At 49.9% G+C, this 21,817-nt stretch overlaps 13 non-coding genes and 2 pseudogenes across 13 annotated transcripts; all 15 read right to left on the bottom strand.

Annotated features, from left to right (window-relative positions):
• Positions 1–2,251: 2,251 nt before the first annotated feature.
• LOC142500527 (U2 spliceosomal RNA) lies at positions 2,252–2,442 on the bottom strand. The gene has a single exon (XR_012803077.1). It is a non-coding gene; the product is annotated as a U2 spliceosomal RNA (small nuclear RNA).
• An 823-nt stretch (positions 2,443–3,265) lies between these two features.
• On the bottom strand, positions 3,266–3,456 carry LOC142500526 (U2 spliceosomal RNA). The gene has a single exon (XR_012803076.1). It is a non-coding gene; the product is annotated as a U2 spliceosomal RNA (small nuclear RNA).
• Positions 3,457–4,279: 823 nt separating this feature from the next.
• On the bottom strand, positions 4,280–4,470 carry LOC142500525 (U2 spliceosomal RNA). The gene has a single exon (XR_012803075.1). It is a non-coding gene; the product is annotated as a U2 spliceosomal RNA (small nuclear RNA).
• Positions 4,471–5,293: 823 nt separating this feature from the next.
• LOC142500262 (U2 spliceosomal RNA) lies at positions 5,294–5,484 on the bottom strand. Its single transcript, XR_012802877.1, has one exon. It is a non-coding gene; the product is annotated as a U2 spliceosomal RNA (small nuclear RNA).
• A 3,327-nt stretch (positions 5,485–8,811) lies between these two features.
• LOC142500524 (U2 spliceosomal RNA) lies at positions 8,812–9,002 on the bottom strand. Its single transcript, XR_012803074.1, has one exon. It is a non-coding gene; the product is annotated as a U2 spliceosomal RNA (small nuclear RNA).
• Positions 9,003–9,825: 823 nt separating this feature from the next.
• Positions 9,826–10,016, bottom strand: LOC142500523 (U2 spliceosomal RNA). The gene has a single exon (XR_012803073.1). It is a non-coding gene; the product is annotated as a U2 spliceosomal RNA (small nuclear RNA).
• An 823-nt stretch (positions 10,017–10,839) lies between these two features.
• On the bottom strand, positions 10,840–11,030 carry LOC142500521 (U2 spliceosomal RNA). The gene has a single exon (XR_012803072.1). It is a non-coding gene; the product is annotated as a U2 spliceosomal RNA (small nuclear RNA).
• Positions 11,031–11,853: 823 nt separating this feature from the next.
• On the bottom strand, positions 11,854–12,044 carry LOC142500520 (U2 spliceosomal RNA). Its single transcript, XR_012803071.1, has one exon. It is a non-coding gene; the product is annotated as a U2 spliceosomal RNA (small nuclear RNA).
• An 823-nt stretch (positions 12,045–12,867) lies between these two features.
• Positions 12,868–13,058, bottom strand: LOC142500519 (U2 spliceosomal RNA). The gene has a single exon (XR_012803070.1). It is a non-coding gene; the product is annotated as a U2 spliceosomal RNA (small nuclear RNA).
• Positions 13,059–13,881: 823 nt separating this feature from the next.
• Positions 13,882–14,072, bottom strand: LOC142500518 (U2 spliceosomal RNA). Its single transcript, XR_012803069.1, has one exon. It is a non-coding gene; the product is annotated as a U2 spliceosomal RNA (small nuclear RNA).
• Positions 14,073–14,895: 823 nt separating this feature from the next.
• LOC142500517 (U2 spliceosomal RNA) lies at positions 14,896–15,086 on the bottom strand. Its single transcript, XR_012803068.1, has one exon. It is a non-coding gene; the product is annotated as a U2 spliceosomal RNA (small nuclear RNA).
• Positions 15,087–15,909: 823 nt separating this feature from the next.
• On the bottom strand, positions 15,910–16,100 carry LOC142500516 (U2 spliceosomal RNA). Its single transcript, XR_012803067.1, has one exon. It is a non-coding gene; the product is annotated as a U2 spliceosomal RNA (small nuclear RNA).
• Positions 16,101–16,923: 823 nt separating this feature from the next.
• Positions 16,924–17,114, bottom strand: LOC142500515 (U2 spliceosomal RNA). Its single transcript, XR_012803066.1, has one exon. It is a non-coding gene; the product is annotated as a U2 spliceosomal RNA (small nuclear RNA).
• Positions 17,115–17,937: 823 nt separating this feature from the next.
• Positions 17,938–18,159, bottom strand: LOC142500160 (U2 spliceosomal RNA; annotated as a pseudogene).
• Positions 18,160–20,829: 2,670 nt separating this feature from the next.
• LOC142500793 (U2 spliceosomal RNA) lies at positions 20,830–21,006 on the bottom strand (annotated as a pseudogene).
• Positions 21,007–21,817: the final 811 nt, after the last annotated feature.

The raw sequence follows: 21,817 nt of genomic DNA, 5'->3' as shown, positions 1-21,817 counted from the left end.
CCATCCCAACCCTTTCTTTCACCTGATCACAATTTTTCCCATCTCCTAAGTCTTTTTGTGTCCTTGTATCCTCTTTCTTGGGACACTTGCGTGCCAAATGTCCCCTCTCGCCTCTGACCTTCTCTTCCTCCTTCTCACTTTCCCTTTCTTTTCCCTTTCCATCCTCACTGACATAAACTCTAGGCTGATATTTCACACTATTCTGCACCTGAACATTAGGCTTTTCCGGAAGACAATTCCTCCCCACCATTAATGACATTTTACTTGACCTTTTTGTGCTCAAATCCTCGCTCTTCTTTAAGCAATTTCTCGCCAAATGTCCAGACTCACAGCAAAAGTCACATTTCTTTTGTACTCTGCATTTTGCAGCCAAATGACCCTCTTTACCACAATTGTGGCATACCATTCCCACCTCCCCACATCTTTTTTCCACATGTCCATATTGTTGGCAGTTCTTGCATCTCTTGGGTTGGCCCCAATACTCCAAAAAGCCTTTTCTCCCACCCACATTGAAAACCGCAGGGGGGTGCATCACTCCCCCTTCACATGCTGGGTCTGATCTTAAACGTACATGAAATTTCCGTTTGCCATTGAATATCCCATAGCAATTCAAAAGTTCTTCACCATCTCTCACAGTTGCGCAATAATGTCTCAAAAACAAGGCTATCTCCTCTTTCTTAACAAAAGGATCGTACATATGCACAATTACGCTTCTTTCCTCCAACAAAAAGCTTGGGATAACACTGATCCCCTTCATCTTCTGGTCACTTGCGTTCTTCTTGCATCTTTCGTATGCGTTCCAACAGTCCTCCTCCTCACGGAAGGTCACATCAAAGGTTCCCTCTTCCTGGAAATCCTGCAGACAGTAGACTTGTGCAGTCTTCATCTCCGCCAGGTCAATCAAGATCTCCTCCACGATGTACTGGAGTCTCACCCGGGCTCTCTCCGTCTCTACCACCAGAAATCTGATGGTCTGTTTTCGATTCTCCATCGATGCTGTCTTTGTCCTCGTCATCCTGAGCTTCGGTGCGACGCCCTAATAGCAGCAGGGGGGTTAAGCCTATTATGGCGATCCCCCCAGGCAAAGGCGTCGGCCCATCACTCTCTCTCCTGTTCTCATGCTTGTCCGCTCAAGCTGTCATGCTCCGCTTGTCCGACCGTCAAGGATCTGGTGCGGCACCCCTAAAGCAGCGAGGGGGTTTAGTCCGTCAGGACGATCCCCCAAGGCCAAGGCGCCGGCCCTTCACCATCTCTTTCTCTCCTTGTCCGCTCCTGATCACCTCCCGCTGCCTGAGATGGCGCACCCCCCTAATAGCAGCATGAGTCTTAAGTCCCTTTCGGAACGATGACTCAAGGCCAAGGGGGCACAGTCTCAGCAAACCTCCTGACCCAGACACAATGATCTGAGCCAAAAGGCCGAGAAGCGATAACCAGAAATGGGCCCCCGCCTGAGCGCCGCCCGACGGCCAGGGGCGCTACGCTTTAGGGAGAAGGGCAGAGGGAGCCGCTGGCTGCCCGCTCGCCTCCTCCCCCAGCAGGCCTGCCTCCAGTCCCTCCGCTCCTCCCGACACAGCCCCGGGGAGTCTATGCAGCAGCGGCGGCGACGACGACGACGGATGCAAAAGCCAAAGACTTTCTATGGAGTAAAGAAAAGCAGCCGCACACACTGCTGGGGGGCCCGCATGGCCAGCAAACAGCCAAAAAGGCACATGCTTCCAGTTCTTTTTCCGGCACCAGGCTTCGTCTGCTTATTTGCATAGGAACCGCCCACTTTTTCTCTGCTAGCCGACTCGTCCGGGCTGCCATGAAACTCAGGCAGCAAGCATGCAAGCAGCCAGTGGCTGGGCTTTTCAGTTCAGGTCATTTCAGCCAGCCAGCCATTGTGACAAGAAGCCAGCAAGTCAAGGCATTTGCTGCTTGCTGCTTGCTGCTTGCTGCTGCAGTGTTTGCTATGCAGGCTATTTGGATACAGCTTCAACAGGAGTTTCTTAGGCATCTGCTCGTTCGGACTGAATTAGGCTAGGCAGCAGGCGGCACTCCTGCTCCATGCGAGGAGGAGCTGAAAAGAAAAGAAAGTAAGAAGCCACGCAAAAGAGCAAACAAGACACAGCAAAAAGAAGGAGGCTTTATTTTGTCGTCATTTCATCTTCTTCTTTCTTTGCAAAAGAAAGAGCCAAAAATGCATGTTTGTTTTTTTTCTGTCAGACAGTCATTTGTTTCTATTTTTTGATACAAGCCAAATATCCCCAAAGGGAAGTGCACCGGTCCTGGAGGTACTGCAATACCAGGTCAATGCGTGGAGTGGACAGAGCAAGCTCTTCTTCCATCTCCCTGTTCTAAAAATCCATTTAATATATGGTCCCCAGATAGGGGACGTATCAGATATTAAACTGATAAGAACAGATACTACACTTGATCTTAGCCAAAAGGCCGAGAAGCGATAACCAGAAATGGGCCCCCGCCTGAGCGCCGCCCGACGGCCAGGGGCGCTACGCTTTAGGGAGAAGGGCAGAGGGAGCCGCTGGCTGCCCGCTCGCCTCCTCCCCCAGCAGGCCTGCCTCCAGTCCCTCCGCTCCTCCCGACACAGCCCCGGGGAGTCTATGCAGCAGCGGCGGCGACGACGACGACGGATGCAAAAGCCAAAGACTTTCTATGGAGTAAAGAAAAGCAGCCGCACACACTGCTGGGGGGCCCGCATGGCCAGCAAACAGCCAAAAAGGCACATGCTTCCAGTTCTTTTTCCGGCACCAGGCTTCGTCTGCTTATTTGCATAGGAACCGCCCACTTTTTCTCTGCTAGCCGACTCGTCCGGGCTGCCATGAAACTCAGGCAGCAAGCATGCAAGCAGCCAGTGGCTGGGCTTTTCAGTTCAGGTCATTTCAGCCAGCCAGCCATTGTGACAAGAAGCCAGCAAGTCAAGGCATTTGCTGCTTGCTGCTTGCTGCTTGCTGCTGCAGTGTTTGCTATGCAGGCTATTTGGATACAGCTTCAACAGGAGTTTCTTAGGCATCTGCTCGTTCGGACTGAATTAGGCTAGGCAGCAGGCGGCACTCCTGCTCCATGCGAGGAGGAGCTGAAAAGAAAAGAAAGTAAGAAGCCACGCAAAAGAGCAAACAAGACACAGCAAAAAGAAGGAGGCTTTATTTTGTCGTCATTTCATCTTCTTCTTTCTTTGCAAAAGAAAGAGCCAAAAATGCATGTTTGTTTTTTTTCTGTCAGACAGTCATTTGTTTCTATTTTTTGATACAAGCCAAATATCCCCAAAGGGAAGTGCACCGGTCCTGGAGGTACTGCAATACCAGGTCAATGCGTGGAGTGGACAGAGCAAGCTCTTCTTCCATCTCCCTGTTCTAAAAATCCATTTAATATATGGTCCCCAGATAGGGGACGTATCAGATATTAAACTGATAAGAACAGATACTACACTTGATCTTAGCCAAAAGGCCGAGAAGCGATAACCAGAAATGGGCCCCCGCCTGAGCGCCGCCCGACGGCCAGGGGCGCTACGCTTTAGGGAGAAGGGCAGAGGGAGCCGCTGGCTGCCCGCTCGCCTCCTCCCCCAGCAGGCCTGCCTCCAGTCCCTCCGCTCCTCCCGACACAGCCCCGGGGAGTCTATGCAGCAGCGGCGGCGACGACGACGACGGATGCAAAAGCCAAAGACTTTCTATGGAGTAAAGAAAAGCAGCCGCACACACTGCTGGGGGGCCCGCATGGCCAGCAAACAGCCAAAAAGGCACATGCTTCCAGTTCTTTTTCCGGCACCAGGCTTCGTCTGCTTATTTGCATAGGAACCGCCCACTTTTTCTCTGCTAGCCGACTCGTCCGGGCTGCCATGAAACTCAGGCAGCAAGCATGCAAGCAGCCAGTGGCTGGGCTTTTCAGTTCAGGTCATTTCAGCCAGCCAGCCATTGTGACAAGAAGCCAGCAAGTCAAGGCATTTGCTGCTTGCTGCTTGCTGCTTGCTGCTGCAGTGTTTGCTATGCAGGCTATTTGGATACAGCTTCAACAGGAGTTTCTTAGGCATCTGCTCGTTCGGACTGAATTAGGCTAGGCAGCAGGCGGCACTCCTGCTCCATGCGAGGAGGAGCTGAAAAGAAAAGAAAGTAAGAAGCCACGCAAAAGAGCAAACAAGACACAGCAAAAAGAAGGAGGCTTTATTTTGTCGTCATTTCATCTTCTTCTTTCTTTGCAAAAGAAAGAGCCAAAAATGCATGTTTGTTTTTTTTCTGTCAGACAGTCATTTGTTTCTATTTTTTGATACAAGCCAAATATCCCCAAAGGGAAGTGCACCGGTCCTGGAGGTACTGCAATACCAGGTCAATGCGTGGAGTGGACAGAGCAAGCTCTTCTTCCATCTCCCTGTTCTAAAAATCCATTTAATATATGGTCCCCAGATAGGGGACGTATCAGATATTAAACTGATAAGAACAGATACTACACTTGATCTTAGCCAAAAGGCCGAGAAGCGATAACCAGAAATGGGCCCCCGCCTGAGCGCCGCCCGACGGCCAGGGGCGCTACGCTTTAGGGAGAAGGGCAGAGGGAGCCGCTGGCTGCCCGCTCGCCTCCTCCCCCAGCAGGCCTGCCTCCAGTCCCTCCGCTCCTCCCGACACAGCCCCGGGGAGTCTATGCAGCAGCGGCGGCGACGACGACGACGGATGCAAAAGCCAAAGACTTTCTATGGAGTAAAGAAAAGCAGCCGCACACACTGCTGGGGGGCCCGCATGGCCAGCAAACAGCCAAAAAGGCACATGCTTCCAGTTCTTTTTCCGGCACCAGGCTTCGTCTGCTTATTTGCATAGGAACCGCCCACTTTTTCTCTGCTAGCCGACTCGTCCGGGCTGCCATGAAACTCAGGCAGCAAGCATGCAAGCAGCCAGTGGCTGGGCTTTTCAGTTCAGGTCATTTCAGCCAGCCAGCCATTGTGACAAGAAGCCAGCAAGTCAAGGCATTTGCTGCTTGCTGCTTGCTGCTTGCTGCTGCAGTGTTTGCTATGCAGGCTATTTGGATACAGCTTCAACAGGAGTTTCTTAGGCATCTGCTCGTTCGGACTGAATTAGGCTAGGCAGCAGGCGGCACTCCTGCTCCATGCGAGGAGGAGCTGAAAAGAAAAGAAAGTAAGAAGCCACGCAAAAGAGCAAACAAGACACAGCAAAAAGAAGGAGGCTTTATTTTGTCGTCATTTCATCTTCTTCTTTCTTTGCAAAAGAAAGAGCCAAAAATGCATGTTTGTTTTTTTTCTGTCAGACAGTCATTTGTTTCTATTTTTTGATACAAGCCAAATATCCCCAAAGGGAAGTGCACCGGTCCTGGAGGTACTGCAATACCAGGTCAATGCGTGGAGTGGACAGAGCAAGCTCTTCTTCCATCTCCCTGTTCTAAAAATCCATTTAATATATGGTCCCCAGATAGGGGACGTATCAGATATTAAACTGATAAGAACAGATTTTTTTTTTTTTTTTTTTTTTGTTTTTAAATGTTTATTCACATTTCACATATTTACAATCAGCAAATAATAAAATAAAAATACTTTTCAATCAACCTAAATTTACAAGCGTAAACCTAACACCACATATTTACAATCATTACATAAGGTCCTTTCAAAAAATAAAAATAAACAAATATTAATCCATCAAAAGAAAATCTGTAAAGGAAGAAACTTCCCCTTTATACATAACACCACATAATTTAATTTTACTTTAAACACATCCTTTCTGTTCAAGATTCAATTCCACTAAACCTTAGTTTCTTCATGAACCAAAACACTCTTTATTCTGGATAAAGGACCCATGGTTTTGGCCCTAGTCTCTCTAACAGATCCCTAGTTATCCTTTTCGAATTCTCACTCTCAGGTTCCGTTCTTCCCGCTGCTAAAAACATACGATCATGATACGCATTAACATTATCATTAAATTCTTTTTTTTGCTTTGGGGTTAATTCAACTTTCTTCTCCTCAGTTTTTTTCCCTTCCTTTCTATGTGGACTACCATCCGTTGCTTTTCTGGACCTGTCTGGGGCTACCTTCCCCAAAACCACCTTGTTTTTTGAGGTTTCCCCAGTCTCTATTGCTTTTATCTTACAGGTGCTTCCTTCCTCCCTTCTCCCTTCCTCTCCCCCGCTTTCTCCCACCGATAGAATTCCTCCCTCACTTTCACTTCTACTTGTTCCTCCCACCTTCCGTGTTGGCATCTCTGTTATCTTCCCCCTTTCTATCTCCTTGCTTGGGTGTCTCTTTTCCTCTTTCTGCCCCCCTCCTCTTTCACTTTCTGACGAGGAGACCGACCCCCAATCACTCCCACTACTCCTAGCTGCTTCCAATGTTTTAGTTTCTAGAACTCTAGAATACCCCTCAAAATCACTGTGCTCTTTTTCCCTTGACATAATACTTTCCGGGGTCTCTTCCACCACTTTATCTTGTACTTCCTCCTCCTCGCTAACATCCTCCAGATCTCCGAAAAACTCCCTTTCCTCCTCTCTTTCCTTAAGGACTGCTCTGCCCTCTTTCACCTCCACCAAAAGTATATTCTCTTTTTTCATTTCCTCATATTCCTCTTTTGTGATGTTTTTCCTTTGATGCATTACTTCGTCTAATCTCTTAATAATTTGCATATCTGTACTTCCTCTATGTTGCTTCCTAAAAACTCCTACCCAGAAATCTACCTCTCCTACTGCCCTCTGGAACTCTTCTATTTTTTCATCTAAAGCACTCCTACTTGGTACTTCTCCTATCTGCTCCCTCCCTATCTTCACAACCCTCTCTACTTTCTCTCTAGGCCCCTCCCTCTTCTCTCCCCCTTGACTCTCCTTCCCTTCCATGCTGTCTGCTTCCTGTTTACGTTTTTGGGGCTTCTTTTCCTCCACTGTCACCTCCATTCCCTCCTCCTGTTCTTCACAAGGCTTCCCCTCCCCCCCCTGTGCATCATGAAGTTCCATACTTTCCCCCCCGTTTGGGGCAGGCATACTCACAGACCCTGCTTTCCCACCCTTATCCACAGCCTGATCAAAGTCTCCCCCTTCCTTCTTTTCCCCACCAAAACTTTGAGCCACAGAGTCTTTACCAAAGTCTTTTACAGTCTCTTGAGCCTCCTCTTCTCTGCTGACTCTTGCCATATGGGCATAAGTTCTTTTCGGACATTGCCGAGCCAAATGCCCCCTCACACCACAAATATCACATTTCTTAGGCACCGTACACGTGGCGGCGCCATGCCCCTCCTCCCCACAATTCCGGCACACCATTTCTTTCTTCTCACACCTTTCTTTGGTATGCCCAAACAAATGGCACTTCCTGCAAAACAGGGGTTGTCCAGGATAGTTCAAAAAACCCCTGTTGCCACCAATGCTGAAACTGGCTGGGGGGTGCATCACTCCCCCTATACGTCCCGTATCCTCTTTAAAGCGAACCAGGAAACGTCTTTTGCCATTAAAAGTTCCGTAGAAATTCTTCACTTCCTCACCCCCTTTAACCATCGTGCAGTATCTTTTCAAAAAATCCGCTATGTCCTCCTTCTGCACAAAGGGATTGAACATATGGACCGTGACTGGCTTCTCTCCCAGCGTGAAACAAGGGATAACCTTGATCCCCACCATTGCTGAATCTTTTTCCTTCTCTCTGCTCCTTTCATACGCGTTCCAGCAATCGGCTTCTGATCTGAACGTCACATCAAAAATCCCTTGGTTCGGGAAATCCTGTAGGCAGTACACGTCTCTGATGTCCATCTTCCATAAATCCGTCAACACCATCTCCACGATGTACTTCAGGCGAATTCGGTCTCGCTCGGCCTCCTCGACTAGGAGCCGGATCGTATTCCTTACAGCCATCCATGCTGCCATCGTCCTTCTTTGGTCAGCTCTGGTGCGGCACCCCTATAGCAGCATGCAGCTTTAGCTCTTTCGAGCGATGCTGCAAGGCCGAGGTGCCGGACCGTCGCCTTCCCGTTGGGCCTCCTGACCCAGACACAATGATCTGAGCCAAAAGGCCGAGAAGCGATAACCAGAAATGGGCCCCCGCCTGAGCGCCGCCCGACGGCCAGGGGCGCTACGCTTTAGGGAGAAGGGCAGAGGGAGCCGCTGGCTGCCCGCTCGCCTCCTCCCCCAGCAGGCCTGCCTCCAGTCCCTCCGCTCCTCCCGACACAGCCCCGGGGAGTCTATGCAGCAGCGGCGGCGACGACGACGACGGATGCAAAAGCCAAAGACTTTCTATGGAGTAAAGAAAAGCAGCCGCACACACTGCTGGGGGGCCCGCATGGCCAGCAAACAGCCAAAAAGGCACATGCTTCCAGTTCTTTTTCCGGCACCAGGCTTCGTCTGCTTATTTGCATAGGAACCGCCCACTTTTTCTCTGCTAGCCGACTCGTCCGGGCTGCCATGAAACTCAGGCAGCAAGCATGCAAGCAGCCAGTGGCTGGGCTTTTCAGTTCAGGTCATTTCAGCCAGCCAGCCATTGTGACAAGAAGCCAGCAAGTCAAGGCATTTGCTGCTTGCTGCTTGCTGCTTGCTGCTGCAGTGTTTGCTATGCAGGCTATTTGGATACAGCTTCAACAGGAGTTTCTTAGGCATCTGCTCGTTCGGACTGAATTAGGCTAGGCAGCAGGCGGCACTCCTGCTCCATGCGAGGAGGAGCTGAAAAGAAAAGAAAGTAAGAAGCCACGCAAAAGAGCAAACAAGACACAGCAAAAAGAAGGAGGCTTTATTTTGTCGTCATTTCATCTTCTTCTTTCTTTGCAAAAGAAAGAGCCAAAAATGCATGTTTGTTTTTTTTCTGTCAGACAGTCATTTGTTTCTATTTTTTGATACAAGCCAAATATCCCCAAAGGGAAGTGCACCGGTCCTGGAGGTACTGCAATACCAGGTCAATGCGTGGAGTGGACAGAGCAAGCTCTTCTTCCATCTCCCTGTTCTAAAAATCCATTTAATATATGGTCCCCAGATAGGGGACGTATCAGATATTAAACTGATAAGAACAGATACTACACTTGATCTTAGCCAAAAGGCCGAGAAGCGATAACCAGAAATGGGCCCCCGCCTGAGCGCCGCCCGACGGCCAGGGGCGCTACGCTTTAGGGAGAAGGGCAGAGGGAGCCGCTGGCTGCCCGCTCGCCTCCTCCCCCAGCAGGCCTGCCTCCAGTCCCTCCGCTCCTCCCGACACAGCCCCGGGGAGTCTATGCAGCAGCGGCGGCGACGACGACGACGGATGCAAAAGCCAAAGACTTTCTATGGAGTAAAGAAAAGCAGCCGCACACACTGCTGGGGGGCCCGCATGGCCAGCAAACAGCCAAAAAGGCACATGCTTCCAGTTCTTTTTCCGGCACCAGGCTTCGTCTGCTTATTTGCATAGGAACCGCCCACTTTTTCTCTGCTAGCCGACTCGTCCGGGCTGCCATGAAACTCAGGCAGCAAGCATGCAAGCAGCCAGTGGCTGGGCTTTTCAGTTCAGGTCATTTCAGCCAGCCAGCCATTGTGACAAGAAGCCAGCAAGTCAAGGCATTTGCTGCTTGCTGCTTGCTGCTTGCTGCTGCAGTGTTTGCTATGCAGGCTATTTGGATACAGCTTCAACAGGAGTTTCTTAGGCATCTGCTCGTTCGGACTGAATTAGGCTAGGCAGCAGGCGGCACTCCTGCTCCATGCGAGGAGGAGCTGAAAAGAAAAGAAAGTAAGAAGCCACGCAAAAGAGCAAACAAGACACAGCAAAAAGAAGGAGGCTTTATTTTGTCGTCATTTCATCTTCTTCTTTCTTTGCAAAAGAAAGAGCCAAAAATGCATGTTTGTTTTTTTTCTGTCAGACAGTCATTTGTTTCTATTTTTTGATACAAGCCAAATATCCCCAAAGGGAAGTGCACCGGTCCTGGAGGTACTGCAATACCAGGTCAATGCGTGGAGTGGACAGAGCAAGCTCTTCTTCCATCTCCCTGTTCTAAAAATCCATTTAATATATGGTCCCCAGATAGGGGACGTATCAGATATTAAACTGATAAGAACAGATACTACACTTGATCTTAGCCAAAAGGCCGAGAAGCGATAACCAGAAATGGGCCCCCGCCTGAGCGCCGCCCGACGGCCAGGGGCGCTACGCTTTAGGGAGAAGGGCAGAGGGAGCCGCTGGCTGCCCGCTCGCCTCCTCCCCCAGCAGGCCTGCCTCCAGTCCCTCCGCTCCTCCCGACACAGCCCCGGGGAGTCTATGCAGCAGCGGCGGCGACGACGACGACGGATGCAAAAGCCAAAGACTTTCTATGGAGTAAAGAAAAGCAGCCGCACACACTGCTGGGGGGCCCGCATGGCCAGCAAACAGCCAAAAAGGCACATGCTTCCAGTTCTTTTTCCGGCACCAGGCTTCGTCTGCTTATTTGCATAGGAACCGCCCACTTTTTCTCTGCTAGCCGACTCGTCCGGGCTGCCATGAAACTCAGGCAGCAAGCATGCAAGCAGCCAGTGGCTGGGCTTTTCAGTTCAGGTCATTTCAGCCAGCCAGCCATTGTGACAAGAAGCCAGCAAGTCAAGGCATTTGCTGCTTGCTGCTTGCTGCTTGCTGCTGCAGTGTTTGCTATGCAGGCTATTTGGATACAGCTTCAACAGGAGTTTCTTAGGCATCTGCTCGTTCGGACTGAATTAGGCTAGGCAGCAGGCGGCACTCCTGCTCCATGCGAGGAGGAGCTGAAAAGAAAAGAAAGTAAGAAGCCACGCAAAAGAGCAAACAAGACACAGCAAAAAGAAGGAGGCTTTATTTTGTCGTCATTTCATCTTCTTCTTTCTTTGCAAAAGAAAGAGCCAAAAATGCATGTTTGTTTTTTTTCTGTCAGACAGTCATTTGTTTCTATTTTTTGATACAAGCCAAATATCCCCAAAGGGAAGTGCACCGGTCCTGGAGGTACTGCAATACCAGGTCAATGCGTGGAGTGGACAGAGCAAGCTCTTCTTCCATCTCCCTGTTCTAAAAATCCATTTAATATATGGTCCCCAGATAGGGGACGTATCAGATATTAAACTGATAAGAACAGATACTACACTTGATCTTAGCCAAAAGGCCGAGAAGCGATAACCAGAAATGGGCCCCCGCCTGAGCGCCGCCCGACGGCCAGGGGCGCTACGCTTTAGGGAGAAGGGCAGAGGGAGCCGCTGGCTGCCCGCTCGCCTCCTCCCCCAGCAGGCCTGCCTCCAGTCCCTCCGCTCCTCCCGACACAGCCCCGGGGAGTCTATGCAGCAGCGGCGGCGACGACGACGACGGATGCAAAAGCCAAAGACTTTCTATGGAGTAAAGAAAAGCAGCCGCACACACTGCTGGGGGGCCCGCATGGCCAGCAAACAGCCAAAAAGGCACATGCTTCCAGTTCTTTTTCCGGCACCAGGCTTCGTCTGCTTATTTGCATAGGAACCGCCCACTTTTTCTCTGCTAGCCGACTCGTCCGGGCTGCCATGAAACTCAGGCAGCAAGCATGCAAGCAGCCAGTGGCTGGGCTTTTCAGTTCAGGTCATTTCAGCCAGCCAGCCATTGTGACAAGAAGCCAGCAAGTCAAGGCATTTGCTGCTTGCTGCTTGCTGCTTGCTGCTGCAGTGTTTGCTATGCAGGCTATTTGGATACAGCTTCAACAGGAGTTTCTTAGGCATCTGCTCGTTCGGACTGAATTAGGCTAGGCAGCAGGCGGCACTCCTGCTCCATGCGAGGAGGAGCTGAAAAGAAAAGAAAGTAAGAAGCCACGCAAAAGAGCAAACAAGACACAGCAAAAAGAAGGAGGCTTTATTTTGTCGTCATTTCATCTTCTTCTTTCTTTGCAAAAGAAAGAGCCAAAAATGCATGTTTGTTTTTTTTCTGTCAGACAGTCATTTGTTTCTATTTTTTGATACAAGCCAAATATCCCCAAAGGGAAGTGCACCGGTCCTGGAGGTACTGCAATACCAGGTCAATGCGTGGAGTGGACAGAGCAAGCTCTTCTTCCATCTCCCTGTTCTAAAAATCCATTTAATATATGGTCCCCAGATAGGGGACGTATCAGATATTAAACTGATAAGAACAGATACTACACTTGATCTTAGCCAAAAGGCCGAGAAGCGATAACCAGAAATGGGCCCCCGCCTGAGCGCCGCCCGACGGCCAGGGGCGCTACGCTTTAGGGAGAAGGGCAGAGGGAGCCGCTGGCTGCCCGCTCGCCTCCTCCCCCAGCAGGCCTGCCTCCAGTCCCTCCGCTCCTCCCGACACAGCCCCGGGGAGTCTATGCAGCAGCGGCGGCGACGACGACGACGGATGCAAAAGCCAAAGACTTTCTATGGAGTAAAGAAAAGCAGCCGCACACACTGCTGGGGGGCCCGCATGGCCAGCAAACAGCCAAAAAGGCACATGCTTCCAGTTCTTTTTCCGGCACCAGGCTTCGTCTGCTTATTTGCATAGGAACCGCCCACTTTTTCTCTGCTAGCCGACTCGTCCGGGCTGCCATGAAACTCAGGCAGCAAGCATGCAAGCAGCCAGTGGCTGGGCTTTTCAGTTCAGGTCATTTCAGCCAGCCAGCCATTGTGACAAGAAGCCAGCAAGTCAAGGCATTTGCTGCTTGCTGCTTGCTGCTTGCTGCTGCAGTGTTTGCTATGCAGGCTATTTGGATACAGCTTCAACAGGAGTTTCTTAGGCATCTGCTCGTTCGGACTGAATTAGGCTAGGCAGCAGGCGGCACTCCTGCTCCATGCGAGGAGGAGCTGAAAAGAAAAGAAAGTAAGAAGCCACGCAAAAGAGCAAACAAGACACAGCAAAAAGAAGGAGGCTTTATTTTGTCGTCATTTCATCTTCTTCTTTCTTTGCAAAAGAAAGAGCCAAAAATGCATGTTTGTTTTTTTTCTGTCAGACAGTCATTTGTTTCTATTTTTTGATACAAGCCAAATATCCCCAAAGGGAAGTGCACCGGTCCTGGAGGTACTGCAATACCAGGTCAATGCGTGGAGTGGACAGAGCAAGCTCTTCTTCCATCTCCCTGTTCTAAAAATCCATTTAATATATGGTCCCCAGATAGGGGACGTATCAGATATTAAACTGATAAGAACAGATACTACACTTGATCTTAGCCAAAAGGCCGAGAAGCGATAACCAGAAATGGGCCCCCGCCTGAGCGCCGCCCGACGGCCAGGGGCGCTACGCTTTAGGGAGAAGGGCAGAGGGAGCCGCTGGCTGCCCGCTCGCCTCCTCCCCCAGCAGGCCTGCCTCCAGTCCCTCCGCTCCTCCCGACACAGCCCCGGGGAGTCTATGCAGCAGCGGCGGCGACGACGACGACGGATGCAAAAGCCAAAGACTTTCTATGGAGTAAAGAAAAGCAGCCGCACACACTGCTGGGGGGCCCGCATGGCCAGCAAACAGCCAAAAAGGCACATGCTTCCAGTTCTTTTTCCGGCACCAGGCTTCGTCTGCTTATTTGCATAGGAACCGCCCACTTTTTCTCTGCTAGCCGACTCGTCCGGGCTGCCATGAAACTCAGGCAGCAAGCATGCAAGCAGCCAGTGGCTGGGCTTTTCAGTTCAGGTCATTTCAGCCAGCCAGCCATTGTGACAAGAAGCCAGCAAGTCAAGGCATTTGCTGCTTGCTGCTTGCTGCTTGCTGCTGCAGTGTTTGCTATGCAGGCTATTTGGATACAGCTTCAACAGGAGTTTCTTAGGCATCTGCTCGTTCGGACTGAATTAGGCTAGGCAGCAGGCGGCACTCCTGCTCCATGCGAGGAGGAGCTGAAAAGAAAAGAAAGTAAGAAGCCACGCAAAAGAGCAAACAAGACACAGCAAAAAGAAGGAGGCTTTATTTTGTCGTCATTTCATCTTCTTCTTTCTTTGCAAAAGAAAGAGCCAAAAATGCATGTTTGTTTTTTTTCTGTCAGACAGTCATTTGTTTCTATTTTTTGATACAAGCCAAATATCCCCAAAGGGAAGTGCACCGGTCCTGGAGGTACTGCAATACCAGGTCAATGCGTGGAGTGGACAGAGCAAGCTCTTCTTCCATCTCCCTGTTCTAAAAATCCATTTAATATATGGTCCCCAGATAGGGGACGTATCAGATATTAAACTGATAAGAACAGATACTACACTTGATCTTAGCCAAAAGGCCGAGAAGCGATAACCAGAAATGGGCCCCCGCCTGAGCGCCGCCCGACGGCCAGGGGCGCTACGCTTTAGGGAGAAGGGCAGAGGGAGCCGCTGGCTGCCCGCTCGCCTCCTCCCCCAGCAGGCCTGCCTCCAGTCCCTCCGCTCCTCCCGACACAGCCCCGGGGAGTCTATGCAGCAGCGGCGGCGACGACGACGACGGATGCAAAAGCCAAAGACTTTCTATGGAGTAAAGAAAAGCAGCCGCACACACTGCTGGGGGGCCCGCATGGCCAGCAAACAGCCAAAAAGGCACATGCTTCCAGTTCTTTTTCCGGCACCAGGCTTCGTCTGCTTATTTGCATAGGAACCGCCCACTTTTTCTCTGCTAGCCGACTCGTCCGGGCTGCCATGAAACTCAGGCAGCAAGCATGCAAGCAGCCAGTGGCTGGGCTTTTCAGTTCAGGTCATTTCAGCCAGCCAGCCATTGTGACAAGAAGCCAGCAAGTCAAGGCATTTGCTGCTTGCTGCTTGCTGCTTGCTGCTGCAGTGTTTGCTATGCAGGCTATTTGGATACAGCTTCAACAGGAGTTTCTTAGGCATCTGCTCGTTCGGACTGAATTAGGCTAGGCAGCAGGCGGCACTCCTGCTCCATGCGAGGAGGAGCTGAAAAGAAAAGAAAGTAAGAAGCCACGCAAAAGAGCAAACAAGACACAGCAAAAAGAAGGAGGCTTTATTTTGTCGTCATTTCATCTTCTTCTTTCTTTGCAAAAGAAAGAGCCAAAAATGCATGTTTGTTTTTTTTCTGTCAGACAGTCATTTGTTTCTATTTTTTGATACAAGCCAAATATCCCCAAAGGGAAGTGCACCGGTCCTGGAGGTACTGCAATACCAGGTCAATGCGTGGAGTGGACAGAGCAAGCTCTTCTTCCATCTCCCTGTTCTAAAAATCCATTTAATATATGGTCCCCAGATAGGGGACGTATCAGATATTAAACTGATAAGAACAGATACTACACTTGATCTTAGCCAAAAGGCCGAGAAGCGATAACCAGAAATGGGCCCCCGCCTGAGCGCCGCCCGACGGCCAGGGGCGCTACGCTTTAGGGAGAAGGGCAGAGGGAGCCGCTGGCTGCCCGCTCGCCTCCTCCCCCAGCAGGCCTGCCTCCAGTCCCTCCGCTCCTCCCGACACAGCCCCGGGGAGTCTATGCAGCAGCGGCGGCGACGACGACGACGGATGCAAAAGCCAAAGACTTTCTATGGAGTAAAGAAAAGCAGCCGCACACACTGCTGGGGGGCCCGCATGGCCAGCAAACAGCCAAAAAGGCACATGCTTCCAGTTCTTTTTCCGGCACCAGGCTTCGTCTGCTTATTTGCATAGGAACCGCCCACTTTTTCTCTGCTAGCCGACTCGTCCGGGCTGCCATGAAACTCAGGCAGCAAGCATGCAAGCAGCCAGTGGCTGGGCTTTTCAGTTCAGGTCATTTCAGCCAGCCAGCCATTGTGACAAGAAGCCAGCAAGTCAAGGCATTTGCTGCTTGCTGCTTGCTGCTTGCTGCTGCAGTGTTTGCTATGCAGGCTATTTGGATACAGCTTCAACAGGAGTTTCTTAGGCATCTGCTCGTTCGGACTGAATTAGGCTAGGCAGCAGGCGGCACTCCTGCTCCATGCGAGGAGGAGCTGAAAAGAAAAGAAAGTAAGAAGCCACGCAAAAGAGCAAACAAGACACAGCAAAAAGAAGGAGGCTTTATTTTGTCGTCATTTCATCTTCTTCTTTCTTTGCAAAAGAAAGAGCCAAAAATGCATGTTTGTTTTTTTTCTGTCAGACAGTCATTTGTTTCTATTTTTTGATACAAGCCAAATATCCCCAAAGGGAAGTGCACCGGTCCTGGAGGTACTGCAATACCAGGTCAATGCGTGGAGTGGACAGAGCAAGCTCTTCTTCCATCTCCCTGTTCTAAAAATCCATTTAATATATGGTCCCCAGATAGGGGACGTATCAGATATTAAACTGATAAGAACAGATACTACACTTGATCTTAGCCAAAAGGCCGAGAAGCGATAACCAGAAATGGGCCCCCGCCTGAGCGCCGCCCGACGGCCAGGGGCGCTACGCTTTAGGGAGAAGGGCAGAGGGAGCCGCTGGCTGCCCGCTCGCCTCCTCCCCCAGCAGGCCTGCCTCCAGTCCCTCCGCTCCTCCCGACACAGCCCCGGGGAGTCTATGCAGCAGCGGCGGCGACGACGACGACGGATGCAAAAGCCAAAGACTTTCTATGGAGTAAAGAAAAGCAGCCGCACACACTGCTGGGGGGCCCGCATGGCCAGCAAACAGCCAAAAAGGCACATGCTTCCAGTTCTTTTTCCGGCACCAGGCTTCGTCTGCTTATTTGCATAGGAACCGCCCACTTTTTCTCTGCTAGCCGACTCGTCCGGGCTGCCATGAAACTCAGGCAGCAAGCATGCAAGCAGCCAGTGGCTGGGCTTTTCAGTTCAGGTCATTTCAGCCAGCCAGCCATTGTGACAAGAAGCCAGCAAGTCAAGGCATTTGCTGCTTGCTGCTTGCTGCTTGCTGCTGCAGTGTTTGCTATGCAGGCTATTTGGATACAGCTTCAACAGGAGTTTCTTAGGCATCTGCTCGTTCGGACTGAATTAGGCTAGGCAGCAGGCGGCACTCCTGCTCCATGCGAGGAGGAGCTGAAAAGAAAAGAAAGTAAGAAGCCACGCAAAAGAGCAAACAAGACACAGCAAAAAGAAGGAGGCTTTATTTTGTCGTCATTTCATCTTCTTCTTTCTTTGCAAAAGAAAGAGCCAAAAATGCATGTTTGTTTTTTTTCTGTCAGACAGTCATTTGTTTCTATTTTTTGATACAAGCCAAATATCCCCAAAGGGAAGTGCACCGGTCCTGGAGGTACTGCAATACCAGGTCAATGCGTGGAGTGGACAGAGCAAGCTCTTCTTCCATCTCCCTGTTCTAAAAATCCATTTAATATATGGTCCCCAGATAGGGGACGTATCAGATATTAAACTGATAAGAACAGATACTACACTTGATCTTAGCCAAAAGGCCGAGAAGCGATAACCAGAAATGGGCCCCCGCCTGAGCGCCGCCCGACGGCCAGGGGCGCTACGCTTTAGGGAGAAGGGCAGAGGGAGCCGCTGGCTGCCCGCTCGCCTCCTCCCCCAGCAGGCCTGCCTCCAGTCCCTCCGCTCCTCCCGACACAGCCCCGGGGAGTCTATGCAGCAGCGGCGGCGACGACGACGACGGATGCAAAAGCCAAAGACTTTCTATGGAGTAAAGAAAAGCAGCCGCACACACTGCTGGGGGGCCCGCATGGCCAGCAAACAGCCAAAAAGGCACATGCTTCCAGTTCTTTTTCCGGCACCAGGCTTCGTCTGCTTATTTGCATAGGAACCGCCCACTTTTTCTCTGCTAGCCGACTCGTCCGGGCTGCCATGAAACTCAGGCAGCAAGCATGCAAGCAGCCAGTGGCTGGGCTTTTCAGTTCAGGTCATTTCAGCCAGCCAGCCATTGTGACAAGAAGCCAGCAAGTCAAGGCATTTGCTGCTTGCTGCTTGCTGCTTGCTGCTGCAGTGTTTGCTATGCAGGCTATTTGGATACAGCTTCAACAGGAGTTTCTTAGGCATCTGCTCGTTCGGACTGAATTAGGCTAGGCAGCAGGCGGCACTCCTGCTCCATGCGAGGAGGAGCTGAAAAGAAAAGAAAGTAAGAAGCCACGCAAAAGAGCAAACAAGACACAGCAAAAAGAAGGAGGCTTTATTTTGTCGTCATTTCATCTTCTTCTTTCTTTGCAAAAGAAAGAGCCAAAAATGCATGTTTGTTTTTTTTCTGTCAGACAGTCATTTGTTTCTATTTTTTGATACAAGCCAAATATCCCCAAAGGGAAGTGCACCGGTCCTGGAGGTACTGCAATACCAGGTCAATGCGTGGAGTGGACAGAGCAAGCTCTTCTTCCATCTCCCTGTTCTAAAAATCCATTTAATATATGGTCCCCAGATAGGGGACGTATCAGATATTAAACTGATAAGAACAGATTTTTTTTTGTTTTAAATTGTTTATTTACTTTCTCATGTTTTACAACACATCAGATAAGAAAAAACTTTTCAACAAAATAATATGTTTTACAAAAAAAACCAACCACATTATTCATTACAACAAACTCTATTGCAACCCTTTGCTAACATTTACTTACTTTACACAAAAAAAATGTCAAAATATTTTCTTTATCACTCCAAACAACTTCTGGCCTATACCTATTCACCTCAAATAACTAATATTTTTCCTTACATAAGCCTCAATAAATTTTTTCTTTAAACCAATTATGGCTTTCTTTAATTGCTTGTCATTACAAATAAAACTCCACGAGTCTGCATTCTCTGCTCCCCACTGGAATACTTTTTCTATTCTCTCCACCTTTCCCCTTCCCTCTTCCTTTTCCCTTGCCTCCTCCTCCTCAGACATACCCTCTTCTTCTTCCTCTCCCCCTTCCATTTCCTCCCCCTCTACCTCCACAGACCCACTCTCTTCCTCCTCCACAGACACACTCTCTTCCTCCTCCTCCTCCCCCAACACACCCTCTTCCTCTGACCCCAACTCACTCTCCTTCCCACTATCCTGTCCACAGTTCTCGAACTCCCTTTCCTCCTCCTGAACACTAATTTCTTCCTCCCCCACACTGTCCCCTTTTCCTTCATCTTTATCTACCCCCACACCTAAAGAATCCTTCTCTATTCTTTGCTGACTCTGTTCTATCTTCATTTTTTCAGATCTTCTTTCCTTATCCTCTTCTCTAACTTTCGCCACATTTTCCACCATCCCACCCCTTTCTTTCACATGATCACAATTTTTCCCATCTCCCAAGTCTTTTTGTGTCCTTGTATCTTCTTTCTTGGGGCACTTGCGTGCCAAATGTCCCGGCTCTGCACAAAAGTCACATCTTTTACTCTCACAGCACTTGGCTGCCATATGTCCTTTTTTCCCACAGTTCCAACAACACACATCAAATGACTGTCCTGGAAAGTTCAAAACCCCCTTATTCCTGCCAATGCAGAAACTTGCAGGAGGGTGTAGCATTCCTCTGTCACCGTCTGGGTCCAATCTGAAGCGGACCCAGAACTTCCTTCTCCCATTAAACAGTCCATACTTGTTTTTCATTTCTGCTCCTCCTCTAACTGTTTCACAAAAGCGGGCCAAAAAGTTCTCAATGTCCTCTTTCATGACATAAACATTGAACATCTGTACAATCACCGCATTCTCCTGCTGTAGAAATCTCGGTATCACTTTGATTCCTCTCATCCTTGGGGTACCTGCTGCCACAACACATCGGTCGTATACCACTTGACATTCCCGCTCGTCTTTCAGCGTCAAGTCAAAGATTCCCATCTTCAAAAACTCCTGCAGGCAAAAGATTCGTTCAGGATCCACTTCCAACACCTCAAAAAGGATTTCCTCCACGAGGTATTCCACACCTCCACTGCTTCGTCTGCACTCATCCAGCTGAAATCGAATGCAGTTCCTCTCGTTTGCGTAGTCCGCCATCTTTATCCTCGTCCTCGTCTCTCCAACACCAACTCAAGATCTGGTGCGGCGCCCTAATAGCAGCAGGTGGGTTTAGCCAGTCACGGCGATCCCACCAGGCAAAGGCACCGGCCCATCACTCTCTTGCTTGCTTGTCCGCCTCTGTCCAAACCGGCCGTCCAGGATCAGGTGCGGCGCCCCTAAAGCAGCATGAGGGTTTAGTTCCTGGGGAACGATCCCTCAAGGCCAAGGCGCCGGCCCCTCTCCTTCTCTCTCTCCTGATCGCCTCCCGTGCTCGAGTTAGCGTGACTCCCTCATAGCAGCATGGGTCTTAAGCTCCCCAGGAAGCGATGACCCAAGGCCAAGGAGTCACAGACTCAGCGCAACCTCTCAGCCCAGACACTTGATCTGAGCCAAAAGGCCGAGAAGCGATAACCAGAAATGGGCCCCCGCCTGAGCGCCGCCCGACGGCCAGGGGCGCTACGCTTTAGGGAGAAGGGCAGAGGGAGCCGCTGGCTGCCCGCTCGCCTCCTCCCCCAGCAGGCCTGCCTCCAGTCCCTCCGCTCCTCCCGACACAGCCCCGGGGAGTCTATGCAGCAGCGGCGGCGACGACGACGACGGATGCAAAAGCCAAAGACTTTCTATGGAGTAAAGAAAAGCAGCCGCACACACTGCTGGGGGGCCCGCATGGCCAGCAAACAGCCAAAAAGGCACATGCTTCCAGTTCTTTTTCCGGCACCAGGCTTCGTCTGCTTATTTGCATAGGAACCGCCCACTTTTTCTCTGCTAGCCGACTCGTCCGGGCTGCCATGAAACTCAGGCAGCAAGCATGCAAGCAGCCAGTGGCTGGGCTTTTCAGTTCAGGTCATTTCAGCCAGCCAGCCATTGTGACAAGAAGCCAGCAAGTCAAGGCATTTGCTGCTTGCTGCTTGCTGCTTGCTGCTGCAGTGTTTGCTATGCAGGCTATTTGGATACAGCTTCAACAGGAGTTTCTTAGGCATCTGCTCGTTCGGACTGAATTAGGCTAGGCAGCAGGCGGCACTCCTGCTCCATGCGAGGAGGAGCTGAAAAGAAAAGAAAGTAAGAAGCCACGCAAAAGAGCAAACAAGACACAGCAAAAAGAAGGAGGCTTTATTTTGTCGTCATTTCATCTTCTTCTTTCTTTGCAAAAGAAAGAGCCAAAAATGCATGTTTGTTTTTTTTCTGTCAGACAGTCATTTGTTTCTATTTTTTGATACAAGCCAAATATCCCCAAAGGGAAGTGCACCGGTCCTGGAGGTACTGCAATACCAGGTCAATGCGTGGAGTGGACAGAGCAAGCTCTTCTTCCATCTCCCTGTTCTAAAAATCCATTTAATATATGGTCCCCAGATAGGGGACGTATCAGATATTAAACTGATAAGAACAGATTTTTTTTTTGTTTTCAAAGTTTTTTATTCAATCAAGAAGGCACAAAATACAATTTTCACTTTTCAAAGATAAATTTAAAACCAATACTATTCGTACGTTACAAAATTCATATCGCACTATTCCATCTACGTACAGTTATTACATTCCTATTTTAACAAATTTTCCCATATTGCTATTAAACTTTTAGTTTCCTTAATCTTATCCACATCTCCTGGATCCAGCCCGTCCAATATTTCAACATATCTGGCACGTTCTACTTCATACCTAGCTCTTTCGTCTTCCTCTCTCCTTCTCCTTCGCCACTCCCTTTCCTCTACTTCTGTATTTTTACTCATCTCTATCCTCCCTTTGGTTAGACTTGCTTCGTCTATTCCTCCCTTACAAACTCCAACCACTGAGCTTACCCCCCTATCCTTATCTCCTGCTTTCTGCTCTCCTCCAATCACCTTTTCTCCTCTCTTCTCTCTCCCTTTTAAAACTTTTGGTCCTGGCGTTTCCTCCACCTTTCTCCCACCTATCCCGCTAGAGGATGCTTTCCTCTCCGCTATCTGACTACACACTCCTACTATCTTCTTCTGTTCTGACATCTTAAAACTCTTTCTTTCCTCCGATTCCTTTACTGCCTCCTGTTTTGAAAGTCCACCTATAGACTCACTGCCCCTATCTTTGCTCCCAGAACCCACTCCTTTTTTTATTTTTTCTTCCCTACTGTCTCCTGCAGATACTGCCCCTCCCTCACTTTCACTCCTACTTGTTCCTCCCACTTTCCGTTTTGGCATACCTGTTATCTTCCCTACTTCTATCTCCTCACTTGAGTGTCTCTCTTGCGCCTTT

The sequence above is a fragment of the Ascaphus truei genome, chromosome 7 (assembly GCF_040206685.1).
Source record: "Ascaphus truei isolate aAscTru1 chromosome 7, aAscTru1.hap1, whole genome shotgun sequence".
NCBI lineage: Eukaryota > Metazoa > Chordata > Amphibia > Anura > Ascaphidae > Ascaphus > Ascaphus truei.
The sequence above is the reverse complement of the archived record's forward strand: the minus strand, read 5'-3'. Positions and strand labels throughout refer to the sequence as shown.